General features: G+C 39.9%; 1 long non-coding RNA gene across 1 annotated transcript; it reads left to right on the forward strand.

Moving 5' to 3' along the window:
* Positions 1-1,688: 1,688 nt before the first annotated feature.
* On the forward strand, positions 1,689-6,162 carry LOC139794157 (uncharacterized). The gene is made up of 3 exons (XR_011724983.1): positions 1,689-2,693; positions 3,477-3,909; positions 5,598-6,162. It is a non-coding gene; the product is annotated as an uncharacterized lncRNA (long non-coding RNA).
* The last annotated feature ends 12,296 nt before the right edge of the window (positions 6,163-18,458 follow it).

Here is an 18,458-nt window from a genome sequence, read left to right on the forward strand (position 1 = left end):
GTGAGAGGAGCTGGGGCTCTCCCTTTGGGTCCCACTCGGGGCTGTGGAGGAGCGCACGCTGGGCTCCTTCCAACACAGGCCCGCAGGCCTTGCTGGCCTCAGCACCAGTGTCTGCTAAATACCAGCCGGTCCATCCCACTGTGTCTTTATGCAAAAAATTTAAATTGGGAAAACCATCTCTGTCACATCATCTTTCAGCTATCATTAGAGCTGAGAAATAGACGTTTATTTACAGGAGCTGGCTCTTAGCCTCAGGAGTAAAATACTTAGCACTCTCCAGCAGCAATAGTCAGCAATGAGACATCATCTCATCCCGCAGTGCTGTTTCCAGTTACTTATAGCTTTCTCAGAAGTGACCTTTAGGGCTGAATATCTCATGCATGTGTCAGCTCAGAAGTAAAGACAAGAAGTCTAATAAAAATCAATTTGGGTGTTCTTAAGTTATCTTAATGTGGAAAAAATTGTGTTTTTTCCAGCTAAATAATTTTTCAAATGCCTCTTCTATGCTTGGTTACAAAATCATTTTCTTCTAACCTTCCAACTTTGCAAAAAGTGCCCACAACGCATGCCATTTTTCTCTTTATTTGCGGAAATTTGATTTTGAAATAGCAATCAGAAATGTTTTAAGATAGCCTGCACAGACTTTTTTTCTGTTTTTTTCTTCTTCCTCTTGTTCTACTATTCATGATAATAACTCCTCCAAGAAGTACTGGATAATTCCACATTATATTTTGTATGCATTGTAAGTTAAACTCAAAGTTATACCTGAGCTTAACACCACCTTTGCAAGCCTCCTCCAGTGATTCACATGCTATCAGATTTTATTCAAAATGTACTTGGGTTAGGATGTATTTGCTGTTGAGCATCCAAATAGCTATTTTCAGGCTTTGTCAGGCTACCTATGTTGCCATGTATTTTTAGGAAACACATAAAAGAGTGCCACAAATCTTACCTTTGAAGCCTACGAGCACCACAGTAACCTCATCTGTAGATGAGTGTTAAACTGCAGACAAATACTTCAAGAAATTTGTATCCGTAAAGTCTTGAATAGCTTCAATATGTCCTGTTTTTCAAACAGACAACTTATTTGAATAGACACCTAGTTCTGTTTACTTGTTTGACAAACCATCTGGAGAATTTGTTCCCTAGTCCAATGTTTCCTAGTCAAATGGTTCCCTAGACTCAAAGGTCACCAAGCTCAGCCTTTGGGTCCTCAGCCAGGGGCTGGGAGGGCGGAGGAGGGATGAAGACATTGAGGAACACTTCTCTGTGATTCTTGAGTCACTTCCTGCCCTTCTCACTGTATACAAGAAAATCAAATTCAGTACAGTCTTCTTGTAGGTATGAGACTATGAGCCAAGTCTTCCTCCCTTTTACTGCAGCAAAGTAAATAATTAATCAAAAATGTTGGGTGCTATTGTTAGAGCTCTATTTACACTCAATAACTGAAATTCTGGAACTGTCCATTAACTTCTAGGTGGCAGCATTAAGATCATTTTTTTAAAATCGTGACTTTCTTAAAGTTGGTTTCATCCTAAATCATACTTGTCCACATATATATTCCTCTCTGCCAAGAAGAATCCCATTGTACTTTATATATTTCCTCTTCAGCAATTTTGAGAACTTTCCCTTTACCCTAGCTACCATCTTTTCATTCTATTTTAGCAATTACGATACCGAGGCATCTTTGTGTCCTGCTCTCAGTCAATTATCACCAGCTGAAGAGACTGCTCTTTCAGTACTTGAGAACTTCCAAAGCATTAGGAACCTTGGCTATACTACTCCATCAGCAAGGAGATGAACAAGCTGCTGAAAGAATTGACAAAACAACTCAAAAACATGTCCAAAGTGCAGTTGATCTTCTATTTTTCAGGGGTGACTGCAGAGATTTTTTTTTTCATTTTCAACTGTCTCTGCTCTTTCATGCTCCTTGAGGAAGCAAGACAACTGGAAACTAATCTGGGGACCTATCTTTACATGACAGAAGGCACGAGAACTGTTTGTGGCATAATACCAACCCCACTGAGTTCAGGGAAGCATTGACAGGAGCTCCTGTGGCACCCTTTGCCTTTACCACCTCAGCAGCCCCTCGCCCCCGCCTTTTGGTGTCAGCAACCTCTTCATTCAGTAGTAGAGGCTTGGGACCCTGCTCAGTGGTTCAGGGTGTTGTTGCTTACTTCCCACATCTGTGGATCTGTGTTCATGCATGCCAGCTTCTTCAGATACATCAACAGTAATCAAGCCACATTAATTCTCTTGATGGATTAATCTAATTCATTGACAAGAGCTTTCTCCTTCACGAGATAAGCATCCGCACACACACTGACTTGCTAAGTGCCATAAATGCAGACAGAAGGGCAGCCCATTATTAATATAACAACCGAGCTTAATTAGTTCAGAGGAGCTGAGGGAGCATTAGCTTTAGTTGTTGAGGTCTCAGAGAACATGTATAAAATAGATTGAAGTGCACAGACTCGTACTTGTTTAATTCCATACAGAGCTTTCTGCATATCCATTTACTAATCAGTTCTAAAATGCAGAGAAGAGTTGCTTTCTTTGTAAAAAAAAAAGGTCATTAATTTTCCTTCCTAAAATAGCAGCATCAGGCTACTTTTGCTTTAGACGTTAAGGAAATTTTGTCTGTCTTTTTATTGAAGTAGTTGAGATTGTGAATTGCAAATATTTATATCTATGTGATTTTAAAATGTGTGCATTTGGGTATTAAGAAGTGCATGCTAAAATGTTCTGGTATATTAGCACCTATATTACCTATTTATGTGCTGAAATACTCTATATTTAAACACAATTTAAAAATGGGTGAAGCAGACATGTTAATGTTTCCATCACAACTCTGTGAAACGTTCTGTATCACTTTATGGGAAACTTCAATTTGAGGAAAAGCACTCAGTAAATATCACTTACTAGAACAACATCATCTGTAAGTGTCAAATGTTTACTGAAATAATTGTAAAAGGGAGATAAACTGTCTTACTATATTTATAACAAATTTTTTACAAAGACAGGAATAAGCTAGCCAGTCCGAGAGAATTTCAGCCTTTCAGCATGACCTAGGAAATTTCACAATGCTGTTTAAACACGTGGCATACCAGCTACTTTTTTCCAAACTATGCTACAGAGCACTGAAAATAACTGATTGCAATTGCAACCAAAGCTTTGAGCTCTAAGCTGTACTGGGAGTCCACCAGTGAAACTCCCTGGGTGGCATACAGAAATGAAAGGCAGGTACACCAGCAACAGACTTAATCCCTACATTCACCTGCCAACTACAGAAGGGATTTTTATGGGCTTGTGACCCTGGGAGGAAGACAGGAGCAGAAAGCTTTATATCCCACCCATGCAGTGAGTCAAGTCTGGTGCATCATCAGAATCAGCTGTGAAAGACCTAGTGCTCAGTGGGGGAACACTCCAGCTGTTACACCATTCCACAAAATGTGGGCATCACCATCAGTACTAAGTTCCTTGAGTACTCATTTGTTTTCTAATTATGTTTTATTGATCTGTGCTGAAGTCAGAGCTGTCAGATATTTTGACCATGTACCAGAGTGACCTTCCACCCCTATGGATGAGTAGTTTGAGAATCCCAGATTAAATTTATAGAGAAGTAGGGTACTCTGCTCAGTTAAGATGACAGCACTTCTGTAGGCATAAAGGAGCTCTCAAGAAACCTTTCTGGACAAAGCCTGGCTTATCATCAGGGCCAGAATTTTGTGTGTGGCTGTCTTGGCTTTCAGCCATGAAATTTAAATTCTGTGCAAGTCCCTCACCCATGTTGAGGTGACTACACCTGCTCTCTTCATCTGGCATCTCACAATTGTCATTTTGGATCAGAGTCCAGCATTCAACTGATCTGTGTATAAGGGCTTAACTGAAGTTTCAGCCCCTCTCTAGGTAATTAGATACTTATTAGTATCTTATCTTATTAGATACTTATTAGATCTTATGCCCCAAAAGTTGGTTTTTAATTCCTTAAGAAAATACTAACGAATTTATCTTTGTGACTGTAAAGAAAACACGGGAATCTTAGTGGATACAACCAGAGTAAAAGGTGCAATACTGGCACAGGGCTCTTAGGAATGTGAATTTCTTGCTTTGTAGGTTAAATTTAATAGGGTATAATTCATAGACAGTATTCTTCATGCCAATATTTATTCTAATAAATTGATTAAAGGCATGAAAGCAAAGCCTGTGAGAGGCAAATGGGAAAAGAGGGAAGTAAGATCTGTCTTAAATCCGTAAGAGACACAGAAAGCCTCTACCTATAGAAAGCTAGTAAAAGGCAACTTTGCCTATTGAGACAGATAGTTCTTTGAATGAAAAACATTGTCAGCCCTAAATTGTGAAGAAATCTATTCAGTACTCCAAAATCCAGTATGTAATACAGAAGCCTGCCTTCAACATCCTCAAAAATGGAACATTCTCTGTGTTTCACCAGTTACCACTTTCTCTTCAGGTTATTTCTGTGTTTTGGGGCTGACTGTGAGCCCAGGAGCATCCCAGGACTTTGCAGATCCATAGGAAGCACCACATCAAGCAGAGACTCAGCAGCAGCCTCCTCTGGTTAGTGATCAAGACACAAAATCTTAGTTGTAAAGCCCAGAAAATATCTGGGGGCAAGATGAATACACAGCTAGGAGGGAAGAACAAGGGATGCATGTGAGAGCAAGTGGGGATAAGAATGGAGAATGGGTCTGAGAAACAGAGAACCAAGCCAGACCCTCAGCTTTCCTGACGTGATGAGGCCCCATGATGTGAAATCACGATCCCACTGAAGTCAGTGGGAACTTTGTCAGGACCACACTGGGGTTGGGATTACATCTCCCAGTGTACAGACCTGAGCTTGTACCTTGCTGTTTGCTTGATCTGGTATGCAGGCCTCACAACAAATTGCTTGGCATTATTTCCCTTAAAAATAACACAGCAACAAAAACCATTTTTTTTTTTTGTTTTTTTTTTTTTTTTAACCTTGAAAGGGAGTTTATTCCATTTATACTTTGTATGCATTCCCCACAAATTATATACCTTATGCATATACTCATGGTCTACTTATTTGTATGCATATACTCATGATTTAGGACAAGTTCAAAATGGTGTCTGGCTGGTTTTAGGTCAGTAAGAGAAGGAGGAGTACTCATCCTGCCTCTTGTGCATTTAGAAACCATGGGCTACGTTTTGATATTTTGTGGCTTGTCCTGAATGACACTCAGCATCTCACCCCTAGCAGCAAGTTTAGTATCTAACCTCACACATGGGATATCTGTTCATGTCAGTAACTCTGGGTCAGAGTTTAAGTGCTTTGCTTGACTGCAGCTTTGTAGGCCAGACTTTGAGCAATCAGCCTTCAAAAAGAGGGAGGAAAAGCCCAAATCCAAGGAAGCCATACTTCATGTGAGCTGGTTAAGTAGAGATTTCATATGGCAAAAAAACCTGAGGACTCTGGGTCACTTGTTTATCTCACAGGGCAGCAAAGGATGCATTACATTCTTTTGTCAGGTTTTCCAAGGGATGAGTAAGTGGCTTTCATAGACAAGACACTGTAAATATTTAGCAATATTAACCTATTGTTTCTGTTTGAGCAGTCCAGTAAAGACAAAAATCTGTAGCACATAAGATATGAAGTCACAAGGGAGAAATGCTTACAGATTAAGAGATTTGTTATTTATATTTCTAGAGAAAAGAAAAAATAACCAGACAACAGCAAGATTCTCTACATTTTGGTTTTGTAAAATCAAAATGCTTGTTGCAGAAACTTCATGCTTAGATGATGATTTCTGGCCTTAAATACATACTAGTATATATTTTTTTCCTCCATCAGTTGTGTCTAACTCCCTTCTGGATAACTTCCACCGAGTTTCAGGGTTTGTTTTTTTCAAGACCCTTAAAAGTAACAGTGCAGGAGTAAGAGAACCACAGATTCGGTTATGACACCAGGAATGGAAGGAGAAATTATAGCACCCTCTTCTGTCATTTTAGATTATTACCTTAAATATTTCTCTGTTAATAGTAGTTTTATCTTGCCTGGAAAAAAAGCCACTGGAATATTTGGTTGACAATTTTAAATTCATGTTATAAAGACTGACTACCCTGTGATTTATGTCTATTTTATTTTGTAAATGACTTTAATATTCCACAGTACAGATTAGTTTATCTTTTGAGATCTAAATAGAACTAAAAGTTTAAATCTATAACATCTGCTTATGTGAACTAAGATTTATCTTTCAAAATTTACCTTCTCTTTCAGTAAGTGTGTATTTTGTTGCATGCATACTTAATTTCAACATACATTTTCTAAAATCCACTCTCTGGCTGACAAGCCCAGGAGGCAGACAGCTTGAATCTTCCCCTCTGTAATTCATACAGCTAATATTGGAAAGCTGCACAATGCAAGTTTAGATTACATCTTCCTTTTCTTTCTCTGCAGACCCAGACAGTTCTGACACTGATCTCCCAAAGACATATTTGTGGATTGACTAAAGTAAGCCTGAAGGGATTTAATTCCAGGATTAGGGATTTGAGTACAATTTACAATACATCAGAAAAATGTGTGCTCCCTCTTTCTGTAATTCCTCTTTCCCTTCTGGGATGCATGTATGTTTGTGGTCTTGTGGTAAATGTTATAAAACAGAAGTAAAATCTCATATTCAGGGACTCTTTATTATGCATTTATGGAGGTGGATTTTTTTTTTTTTTCTGTAGAACTTGTTGGATAGATCTCAATTTGCTTTTAATTCGTTCACACAGATTGAAATATATTTGATTTATATTATTGTGATCTACAAAAAAGATCTGTATTTCCAGACTGTGGGATACTGAAAACAGAGCTCTGGACCAATAACAAGAACATGCTTTTCTTTAGAAAGTTTATGTGGTAATTGAGCTAAAAACGGATCAAGTCTTCCTGTATATTTAATGCCTGTTTCATTACATGGATTTCAGTGTTCAGCTTCAGGTTTTCAAACTATTGCTTTTCCTTTCCCGAGGAAATTTGGTATTCTGACAACTTTTCAATTTTTTTTTTTAATTATTATTGTTATTTTAATATTTGGTATGAACATTTCAAATTGCACCCAGGAGCACCAGCTGAAGGAGCTTTAGCATCCTGGCAGGCAGATTTCAGCTGAGAGCATTGCACAGCTCTGCCTTGGACTTCCTGGGCTGCATCATGAGCCAGCAGTGAGAGCACCAGGATCAGGACCCAGCAACAGGACTGCAAAACCTTACAGCAAAGAAATTAGGGGGGGCCAAATTTCTGTACGCAGATGACATTCTTTCCCTGTTCCTGGCACCCCCTTTGGACTCTTTATCATATGTCCACTAGGTGGTAGCAAAAAGGCAGTATTGGGAGATGAAGAGTTCCCAGCGCTCTTTGCCCTCGGATGAGCGCACCCATCTCCACCAGCGCACCCGGGTACCTGCAGGACAGACCTGGTGTCCGGCTGCTGGTGGTGGTGGGTTGGTTTGGGGATAACCCTGAGAAGCTTCGGCTGTATAGATCGTGGACTAGGAACTTGCTAAAGAGTAAATACTTCCTAAACTCTGGAAAGATGCAAGCGAGGCAAGTTGCAGCAAAAGCTTTTGCTTTTTCAGACCTGCAAAATAGGGCGAAGGGAATGCTTGGTGACTTTCTCATTGAAAGCATTCACAAAACTTGCAGAGGAGTGCTCTGGTGCCATGTTCCTCCAGAGATGCTGTCCCACACACAAGCTGTCAAATGTATGGAGGTTTCCATGTGCAGCTCATTTTTTTTTGAGTTATGCTACATATAGTAAGGATATCCCCAGGGGGAGAGCTCTGGTGGCCAAAGAGGAGCAAGGTGCAGGTGGTTCATGGTGATCTGAGGGTGTTATTGCTTCATTTAAAAGTACCTACATTTAATAAACTGACTGAACTATCTGTTGGGATGAAGATTCGTGTACAACCTTAAAGACCCAAACACTGATCTCCCTCCTTCTGCTGCACATCTGTAGCACAGTTAGCACTAAAACACAGTAAAAAAAATACAAAACTTCTGGTCTTATAGAAGTTTTCCTTTTTTCATGCAGAACAAACTTGGTATTTTTTACATAGTAGATTGGATTATTTTTAATTAGAATAGAGCAAAAGTATTGCCTCAAAATAATTAGGGCATTTACATGAGAAAAGAAAGAAAATAAAAAGACCTCTTGTACAGATCCCAACCCTGTTTGATTTGGGGCAAGTGCTTGATTTGGATGGGCTGCTTTACCAGAGGCTGTGACCTCTACATCAGTGCTACTGGGTCACCTCATGGGACAGAGTGATGCCATCTGTCACTTCCCAGCCTCTCCTTATTTGCAGCTCTCTCTCAGTGTGTTAATCCAAATTACCACACTGCAGGAAATATGTTCCACTGAAACATTCTTGTAATATATTTGGATTACAAAAAAAAGGGTCCTTTATTTGGAAAATTGCTCCAGGAATTTCTGACCATCTCTTCAATGGAGCAGGAAGGCCATGATTTCAGAGTGAAAAAACAAAGCTCAGCAAACTGTCTGACCTCTTCCTGTGCATGTACAACATGCCAGCTACTGCTGGAGCCCGCTGGAAAGGGTGACAGAATGACTGTGCTGTCATTTGGTGCCAACCAAGTAGCACTGGGAAGGATGTAGTTTGTTTCTGTCTGTTCTCCAGCTCCTCAGCATTTAAGTTGCAGCAGCTCAGCCTTCTTGACAAATCCTCACCACACTGCAGTTTAGTTGAGTTCTTACTTTTCTGCAAGAGAGAAGCAGAGCAAGGAAAAAACAACAAAACAACCAAAACAAAACACAAACAAAACCAACCAAACAAAAACACAACAACAAAAGCAAAAAACCACAAACAAACAAAAATCAAAACTAAACCAAACAACCCAAACAGAACAAACCCAGTAACTCTTCATTAAAAGGGAATTTGTCCAAGAGCAAAAATTCAGAAAATGTACCAAGTCAAACAGGACGAGCCTTATTAGATTTTCTTTTCTGAATTCCTGCAGGCTTGATTTGCAGGCAAGGTAATCAATAACCCACCTTTTTTCCCCTGATCTTAGCGGGATCCTAGAGATAGTACTTTCACAGGAATAATCAAAACAGTTGCTTTGATACATAAATCACAAGCAAGCTATTCTTGAATGTCAGGAAGCCTGACACTTCTGCTATTTATCTTCTGTTCTCTTATTTTACCTTACTGCATTGCATTGCATTACACTGTGTTGCATTACATTGCATTGCATTGAATTTTGTATATTAAAAGCAAAACAAAACAAAACAGTTCCTGGTTTACTTGACCATTACTTAAGTACATATCCTTCTCATAAGACAAGATTACCTTGGGACCCAGTCCCTGCAGCATTTCCATTTCCCCATATAAAATATTATTTTTCATAATTTCTGCATTTAAGTTATAATCCGGTCTTGCTCCATTTTTAGATTTCACTGTAAAGACAATATTTTAAGTCAAAGTGAAGAGATCTTGGGTACTCTGGTGGACTTTACAAAGGCTTTTCCTGATGTCAGATCTTCTTTAGCATCTTGACAAATACCATTGCTTTACAAGAAAGTTTTCCTACTAACAGGATATGTAGCCTTTCACCTCTAAGATGCTCTTTTGAATTCTGCCCTTCTCAGTTGCCAAACAAGCAGCAATTTAGGTTGCAAGTGTTGAAGGCTCTTGATCTAATTTCCAGGGACCAGATATTCAGAAAGCATAAAAAGGAGTTTATTTGGCCCCTTTTGTTTGAGATTGGCCTTGCTCATCAAGGAGTTAAAAATCAGAAACTCAAGTTAGACAAGCTTGGGTATGAAATCAAGTGGACATTTTCAGTAAGTCATGCAATCAAGTATCTTACAGATTTAGCAGACTTTAGATTTGGTCAGGGAGAAGGTATCCAGTGACCAGAAGCACGTGCTGCATGTGACATAAGAACAGAAGCTTAATAGTTTTGCTTTACCTCCTGCCAATAAGAAGGGACTAGGGACTGCAGCATCCCCTTCTCACTTAAAAATTATTTGCCCCTGTGCTGACACCTAACATTTTCTCCAAACCAGAGCTGGAATACAAGCAGGAAAACAAGTTCCCTTTTTGCATGCCTAAACCATACCTTTCCAACCATAAAACAGAGTGTTCTGTTACCATGTTCGTCATGGGTGAGGGTCCAGGAGCAGTAGTAATAAACTCTCTTGCCCTATGCAATTTCATTAACCTTGTTTAGTTTGTGACTGTGAGCTTTGCAGCCTCAGGTGTCACCTTATTTTCTCCCACCAGACACACAAGTTAGTCATGCACAGCTTTATTTATAAAGGTAACATAACCTTGTTTATCTGAGCCCCAGAGCTTTTTGCGTAAGCACAGAGCCTAAACAAATGGGGATGCTGGTCCTCAGTGGAAAATCCAACATTTTCTGAACACACTGTGCTGCCTGAGTTATGAGCAAGCAGCCTAACCAAAAGGGAGGCCATAAGGACAAGCAGAAAGAGGACTTCAATTGAATCTAAATACAAAGGCTTTGTGCAAACAATAAATAAAACCAAAATCCAAACCCATACACACTGTGCATGGAGGCAGGGAAGAGGGAGCTGTTTTTTGGGTTTGACCCATACTCTGCTAGGGCAATACAGTTGGATCTTGCCAATCCATCTGTCACCATTTGCCATCTTAACCTTTTTGGTGGACTACAAGTGAATGCCAGCTGCCCTGGGACCACTCTGCTGAGCCATTATACTCTTCTATCAGCTCTGCAGTGGGCAGACATAGTTTAGGAATTTTCCATTTGTTACTCTACAAAAAGGTGGTTTTGGTTTTCGTAGGTTTTCCCTTTTCTTCCTGGAGAATGCTGAGGTGACAAAACTGCTCTGTTTTTCAGCACTGTGTATCCATTACTGACTTCCCCTTGGCTTAAGCAGTCTCTCACAGACCTTTTGTTCCTGACATCATTATAAAAGATCTGTTTTGCCTTCCCAGTCTTCAGCCCTTTTTATTGTCACATCTTTTGTTGCCTTCCTGGCATTTCTGTCTTTGTTGCCCTTTTTCCATTATTTTCCTATTTCTTTGGCTTTGCAATGTTGCATTGATCCTGCTGATTTGTAATTTTTACTGTGCCTTTATCTCTTCCACACCCTAAGACTGAGATAACTGGCCATTTTTTGCTCGTCAGGTACTTCTGACTTGGCAATAAATATCTCAAAGTTCCTATTAGTTACTTAACTTTCTCACTCCAAGCCAGTGTTGTTCTGTGCTGTGCTCAGTGAAGTCCAAAGCCCTTCCTCAAAAGGTCAATGAAAGCCACCTTTCTGCATATCAGGACAAAATTTGGCAACAAAAGCTTAACCTCTTCCATGTTTTACTTTGTAGAAACTTAAAAATAGAAATATAAAAAGAAGGGAAGCTTTTTCCCAGATCACATTTTTCACTAGAGCAGAGATGTTTTTTACCTTAGTGATGCATGTTTTCACTTGTATCTCCTACCCCAAAAGCTCCAGGTAGGTGTTTCTCAGAGGATTAAGATATATGAAGTCAGAGTGAATTAAGATTTTTAAGTAATTAAGATATATGAAGTCAGACTCTCAGGGCTCCAACTTTGAGAATGCACCTACCTGCAAACCTGAGCTTAGTTGCTTTTCAAATAAATGAACAATAAATGTTCATGTGTAAATGGAACAATGTGCATTTGGGTAGGTAATTGCATTTTCAGTAATTTTGCCATATAGTATAGTTGGATGAAGAGCTTCAGTCCCTAGTACTGGGACAGAGCAACAGCTTGCTGTGGGATACTAGAAACACAAAAGGTTGCTATGCTAATACAGAGGAATTGAATTAAAAGATTCTATAAAAAGGCAACAGAAGACTAATAAGTATCACTTTATCCTACCTGATAGAGGGATATGGAGTTAGTCTTAATGCAGGAATGGAGTCAATGTGAAACATGAGCCTGAACGTCCTCAGTCATCAAGAGAACATTAAGTAAAGAAGATGTAAGTCTTGAAACTCATCTGCAGGAGAAATTGTTTGATTTTCCTTATTTTTATTTTTCACTGCATCGATTAGATGAGTTCTCCATTCTAAGCAAGATAACATCCATAGTTTTGTTCTCTAAAAGAAACAAACAAAAAATGTAGGTGCCCAGCCTGAGATGCTTAGGAAGTTAAATTCTATTTCATAGGTACAAGTACAATAGCACTTCACATTTTTTTTCAGTCCTGGATGCCATTTTATTTGACAGAGCAGCAGCTAGGGCAAGTAATCAAGGCCAAGAGGATACATGAACCTTAACCTTGTCTGAAAAATGTAAGACCAACAAGGTGGACCTCAGGCTACTGTATTAATTGACTCTGTTACTTCATACCTGATAAACACATAACTTTTTTTTTCTTCTTTTTTTTTTTTTTTTTTTTTTTTTTTTTTTTTTTTTTTTTTTTTTTTTGTGCTGTGAGCGCTGGAAAGGGTTTGCAATATTTTTGATATTACTTTACCTGCAGACAGACTTTACTGAGGTCACATAAACACATCTTGGTATTTTTTCATCAACATTCTGCCTGGGAGTTTTTATTCCTCTTTATACAACACCAATTCCACAGCTGCTGGCCTACAGGCTACATTCAAGGGCTAAGCTTCTCAAAAAAAAAAAAGTTAAAAAAAATGTTTTCTTCACTTTCTTGCTTTACTTCAGCAAACTATCTATTTAAAATTGCCAGTATTGCAAAGTGAAACATCATTGAAACAAACTGAAATATTAAAACTGTCCTGAGGATGTAGTCACAACTACACCTGTAGGTACAACCTGCATTGGATCTGTATCTAGCAAGAGAAACGTTTTTCAAGAAGAGTTTATACTTTCTGGGGCATGCACATACACTGACATTTCTTCCTATCCTATTCCTACTAGTTTTTAGAAGATGTTTCTAACACATCACCCCACTAAAGAAGAATAAAAGTTAAATCAATGCACAGTACTTGCTTCTGGTTGTAAGATGCATGTATTATTTTAAAGGAATTACCCTCTTAGGTTTTGCAAGGCCATGATAATACTCTCTCACATTACCTGGTAGTAATTTAGTAGGGCATGTTTGGAATAATATGATTTCATATGGCTTTTAATAATTTACATAGAATGGATTTTACAGACTCGTTAAAACACTCAGACTTTGTTAATAGAAAACTTTTAAATTGAAAATAGAAGTGTAGTGGGTTTTGATGTGGTGTTGCACTTGCAATGACAAAAAATATGGTAATGTACAGAAACCTGGATGAAGTTGCTCTTATCTCCAACTCCCTTGGTTTATGTTTAGAAAGAAGAAAACATGATTGAGGCCATTGTTATAATTCTGAACTGTTCCTGCATGTTTGAACATGTGTTAGAAGCCCAGGCTTGTCTAAAAGAAGCATTCAGCCTGAGGTCAAACATTCCCTTGCAGAGAATGGGAACCAGTGAGAACTTTGTTCTCCCTGAGTTTGAATTTCTCCTGCACTGCTTGGTCTGCCACTTCTCTGATGGGGAGTAGGGGAGAAGGTGAGGATGGCAGGAGGGATTCACAGGGGTTCCTGCTGGATGGAGCAAGTGGAGGGGGCACAGCAGAGAGGCAAGGAAGTGGGTCTGGGTGTCCCTTGCTTCTGAGTCCTGCTTCATTTATCCTCATCACTCTCTTTCCTTCCAGCTTTCCTCCTATCCCAAATTGCTTCTCACCATTCCTGTTTCAAAGATGTTATTTCCCCTTTTCTCAAATGTCCCATAAGTTAACCGCAGTGCCCTTTGCCTCTCCCATTCAAGAACATCTCCTCAATAAAACACCTCCTAATTCAAATTATCAGTCCTGAGCCTGCAGCCCACTCTGGAGCCTCTTACCACTCTCTTCTCACTCCCCCCCTCACCCCAAATCCTCTATCCTGTTCCCAGATTCTCTTCTGGCTCACCCCCATCTCATACACCCACTCCCCCTTACCTGCAGCTCCTTTCCCACCCATGTCCTTGCCTCAGATCACTAAACTCACTACAGTTTTTTAGTTCTTCCTCCTCAGCTTTGGTGTTGTGCCCATCAGCCATACTCTTCCCGTCAGCTAAAGCCTCCCCCTTTCTTGGCTGTCCTTGCAGAATAAAGGGAAGGAATCAGAGCTCCTCCTTTATCCAGGATTGCGAAAGCTCAGTCTGCACTTACCAGATATCAGTAAGAATAAAACAATTTTCAAAAGAAAATAGCGAGGTCAGGAAGAGGAGTAAGGTAGGCATAGTTAACAAGAAAATTCTCTGCAGTCCAGGTGTGTGTCCCTAATTCATCACAGGAGTGGAAAATGGAGATGGGAATTATTTGCCATTGGAAGGAATAGTTGGAAGAAGTAGGACAGAAAACTTGGCAAGGTCAGCATTCCCCTAAACAAATCCTGGAAGGGTAGAAGGGGTCAGAGCAGGAGTTCTCCAGTCTCCCTCAAGTCTGCATTACACTCTTGTTCTCCAAGGCATCTGGAAAAGCACAATCCAGGCTGTCCTACATGCATCACTTTTGAGCTCCATATCTGGGCAGAAAGAAACGGGACCCTAGATCCCCAAGTCCTTGGGAACAGAATGAAGCAAGACATCAGGGACCTAACTGAACCATCAAGGAAAATTTCTGGTTTGGATTTTGAGAAGCTTGCAACACAGAACATAAAAATTTCCCCAGAGCTATGTATGAACAACTGCACTACAGCAGCCCAGTGTTAGTTGTATGACATTGTGATGGCAACAGGATAATTCCTTCATGTATAGTGTTGCAAAATGGTACTGAGCAATATATCTCTGAAGATATCTGTGAACATTTTTCCACCACTGAAAGTGACTAATCCTGTGCAGTTTTAGCTGAGCTTTCTCAGAATACCAGATAATGCTGAAAGGCAAGCAAAGAAGTTGGCCATTGCATGAACTACAGTGTAGCTATTAGCAAGTACAGTTGGTGTGACAGAGGGAAAACCAAAACCAAAACCAAAACCAGTCTCCCTTCTGCTTGAGGAGAATTTCTTGACAACGCAGAATTCTTTCCCTATAGTACAAAGGGGCTCTTCATGCTGAATGAGGAAGAGTCATTTCTGCAGACAACAGGCATCCAAATTCTGGAGGAGAGACAAATTGTAAAGAGCCCTACTTAAACAAACTCAGGTATTTACAGAAGGCCAGGACATATCCAAACACTCCAGTTTTTTATTCATAGCTGTCACGTGCAAGACACTACTCTCCTCATTATTGTACATGTGATTTAGAAATTCATCTACTGGCATTACTGAAATATTGGTTTTAGAAAAATAAACAATATTTCCTTCACAGGCCAAAGAAAACAGGAATTTTAACATTTTAAGCCTTCCCTAGAGCTGGCAAGATTCCCTTGGTTTGTGTGTTACTCCACAGAGTTGCCTGTTTTACCCATGTGAGGGAGGGACAACTCCTCTGGGTTTTTCCACTTATTTGCTAGTGAGAAGCTCTTTGTCCACAGACTCCTAGAACAAGCCTCTTTGTTTCCTGGCTGTGTTCATCATTCATTTCTGAATCTGTTAGGCAGGACAATTTTGAGCACAGATGGAAGAAAATGTTATAGCATTTGTCCAGACTCCTGAGGTGAACATGGGCTTTGAAGAAGGAAGCATGACAAGTTAAGACTAGTTGGGTTTCCCTTGATTTTGGTCCTTCTTCAAGAATCCCTTTTCTTCCTACCAGGCAAATGTTTCTGGTCCTTATCTGCTCACCTCTCCATGTAGTCTTGGGTTTCTTTCTGCCACCAAGATCTGTGTGTGGGCTCTTGTGAAGGACAAATGTTAGTTTCAGGAGCAGCCAGCCCACCCTCTCCTCTGCCTGATTCTGGCTCAGAAATGTCTGGGGGCCCTTCTACCCTTGGCACGTGGCTCCTCTTGCCCCAGGTTCATCTCCCATCCCAGTGCCATGCTGGGCTGCCAAGTATTCCACTTAGGTAACACTTGGCATTTCCAGCCCCAGGGCCTCAGCACTGACGCAACTTTCAATATTATTTTTTAAAAAGCCACAAATATTTTGAATTCCTAGCAACTGAGAAACCCCAAAAGCAAGAAAGCAACATTCTTCTGCCAGGAAGGGAAGACGAAGGGCTGTGATGGGGAGAAGAACGGTGGATTGAGAACTGCTTCATCTTTCTGCTCCCTTCTCCTTCTCTTTAAACCTCCTGGTAATGCAAGATCAAAGGAGACAGGAGAAAAAGACAGGGTGGGGAGAAATAAATTCTGGAATCACCTCTTCAGGATTACAGATCACAGAAAGATCAATGATCTGTAGAAAAGATCACAGAAAGAGCAATGGCTGCATCTTTCTCTCCCTTTTCTCTAGCTTCCTACATCCATAGAACCCCATATATAAATACAGGTGAGAGACTGATGTTACTAATTTTTTCCCCTTATTCTGTCATTATAAATAAATAAACAGAGGCACAGTTAATGGCCAATGCTGCTGAGTTCACAGAGCAAACAGCTCTCTTTTTCCATCTTGCCCACAGTTTAACTATGAATTTAGGCAGCCTTCAGGCTATAAAGAACAAGAAGGCAGGGAATACATATATCCAGAAATGCACACAGTATTTGATGTCTCTGAGCTAAAATATTTTTAAAAAATTAAAAAGGAAAAGTGGAGAATAAAGGCAACATGTAAACCATGGAGCTTGTGGCAAAGAGAGATGGGAAAAAAAACAACATCTGGAGATGGCTGAGCAAGTAGCAACACAGAGGACTTGCTCAGAAAGCTGTTTCTGTAAAGGCTGTTAGTAAATGTTCTTCAAAGTAGTCACAGATTAAAAAATAAATCAATGAGCTGTGGCTGCTGTAAGTGTGGCCTCTGGATTTGCCAGCACTGAACAAGTAAGATATAGGGAGGAAAATCAAGATCTCAGGGTCTGGAGTCAAAGGAATTGCCAGGAACCCCAGAAGACCTGTGGGGTTGCAGAGGGTCCAGAGAATATGGTGTATCCTCACCCTTGGAGTACCTGGTACTCTGAAACACTGAATGGCAAAGCTCAGTATTTATCTGTCAGGGAGGTGAAAGCAGAGCTGAAGGATCACATTGGATAAGGATGCTCAGACACATTGACACTCAGTCACTGTACAGCTTCACAGACACAGAGAGCAGGCTCCAATCCCTGATGCTGCAGAAAGGAGAAAGAAGTATTCTGTCCAAGTTATTCCATGATGGAAGAGGACAGCATTTACCAAAGGCTGCCAAAAGAAGAAGGGTTTGGAGCTTTAGTGCAAATCAAAACTAGCTCTGAAAAGATTTCCTTTATGTGTGGTCCACATTTTACCCAAAGTGAGTAAGAGTTCCCATTCTCAGCATCACAGCTGAACATGTGAGACCAAGGAGTTGATCCAAAGCTCACTGTCAGAGAAGTGAATTGGGCTAGCTAGGATACAATAAAATACAGGTGACTGCTGCATTCATAAGGAATAAGAGACACACACAAAGTAGCTGACTTCACAGAACATGAGAGGTCACTTTTACTTGCAGAAGTCATAAAGCATGATTGATAGCATAGATAAGCTCAAAATTGCTGTTAGAAATGCAAAATTAATAGTTACAAGTGTGTGATAACACATGGAAAGCTTGCTTTTCAGAAGTCAGGCAGGTAGGTAGTCAAGCCACTTTCTAGGGGAAATTCCTGAAAATGCCTCCCATAGTTTAACACTAAAAGAACAGGGTACCCATCGTGAACATCAAGAGAACTGTAGAAACTGAAGATGCAGCACCTACAGACTGAAGACTGAAAACACCTGGATGAAGCAAAGTAAAAAGATACCCTAATTTTAACCCGTGTGTAGAACTCACAGGGCTGTCTTTCTGACCTGTGCTTTCCCCTGTGTCATCTAGTGAAGTCTCTGTGTTAATCAGCATGAGTTTTCTGAAACAACTCTATGCTAGACAAACACTACAGGAAGGATACAGCTTTGAAAAAAGAAAACAAAGAAAACCCCAAAACCCAAATCTAAATTCCACCCCCAAATATCTTATTTATAGCCTCTCCTCTTTCATACATAAAAATTGTGTTCATATTTAGATACCGATATCCAGATTATAGGCAATAATATTTATCTATGCATCCCAAACCCTAAATATCCTTATACAAGAAGAGTCCTGAAGCAACACAAGGGAAAAAAAAAACAACTTGTGGCCCAGCACATCATGAGCTCTGATATGCTGATACACATTTAAAACCAAGACTGAGCAAGGAAAGAGCAGGAAAAGAGATTTCAGTGATGTTGGAAGAGTAACACTTGTTATGAAAATTACCATGCACTTCAAAACAAGAGCCTGAGTGGTTTATTCAAGTCCCACTGCACATTTATAGTTTAGGAAAGGAGAACCCAGACACAATCTTGAAACATGATGGAGATAATATATATTCCCTTCCTTGGTTTTGGAGGCATTTGCACAGGTTATCAGATTATGAATGGGAAAAATTAATTTTTTTATGTTA

This window comes from Heliangelus exortis, chromosome 3 (assembly GCF_036169615.1).
Source record: "Heliangelus exortis chromosome 3, bHelExo1.hap1, whole genome shotgun sequence".
Taxonomy (NCBI): Eukaryota; Metazoa; Chordata; class Aves; order Apodiformes; family Trochilidae; genus Heliangelus; species Heliangelus exortis.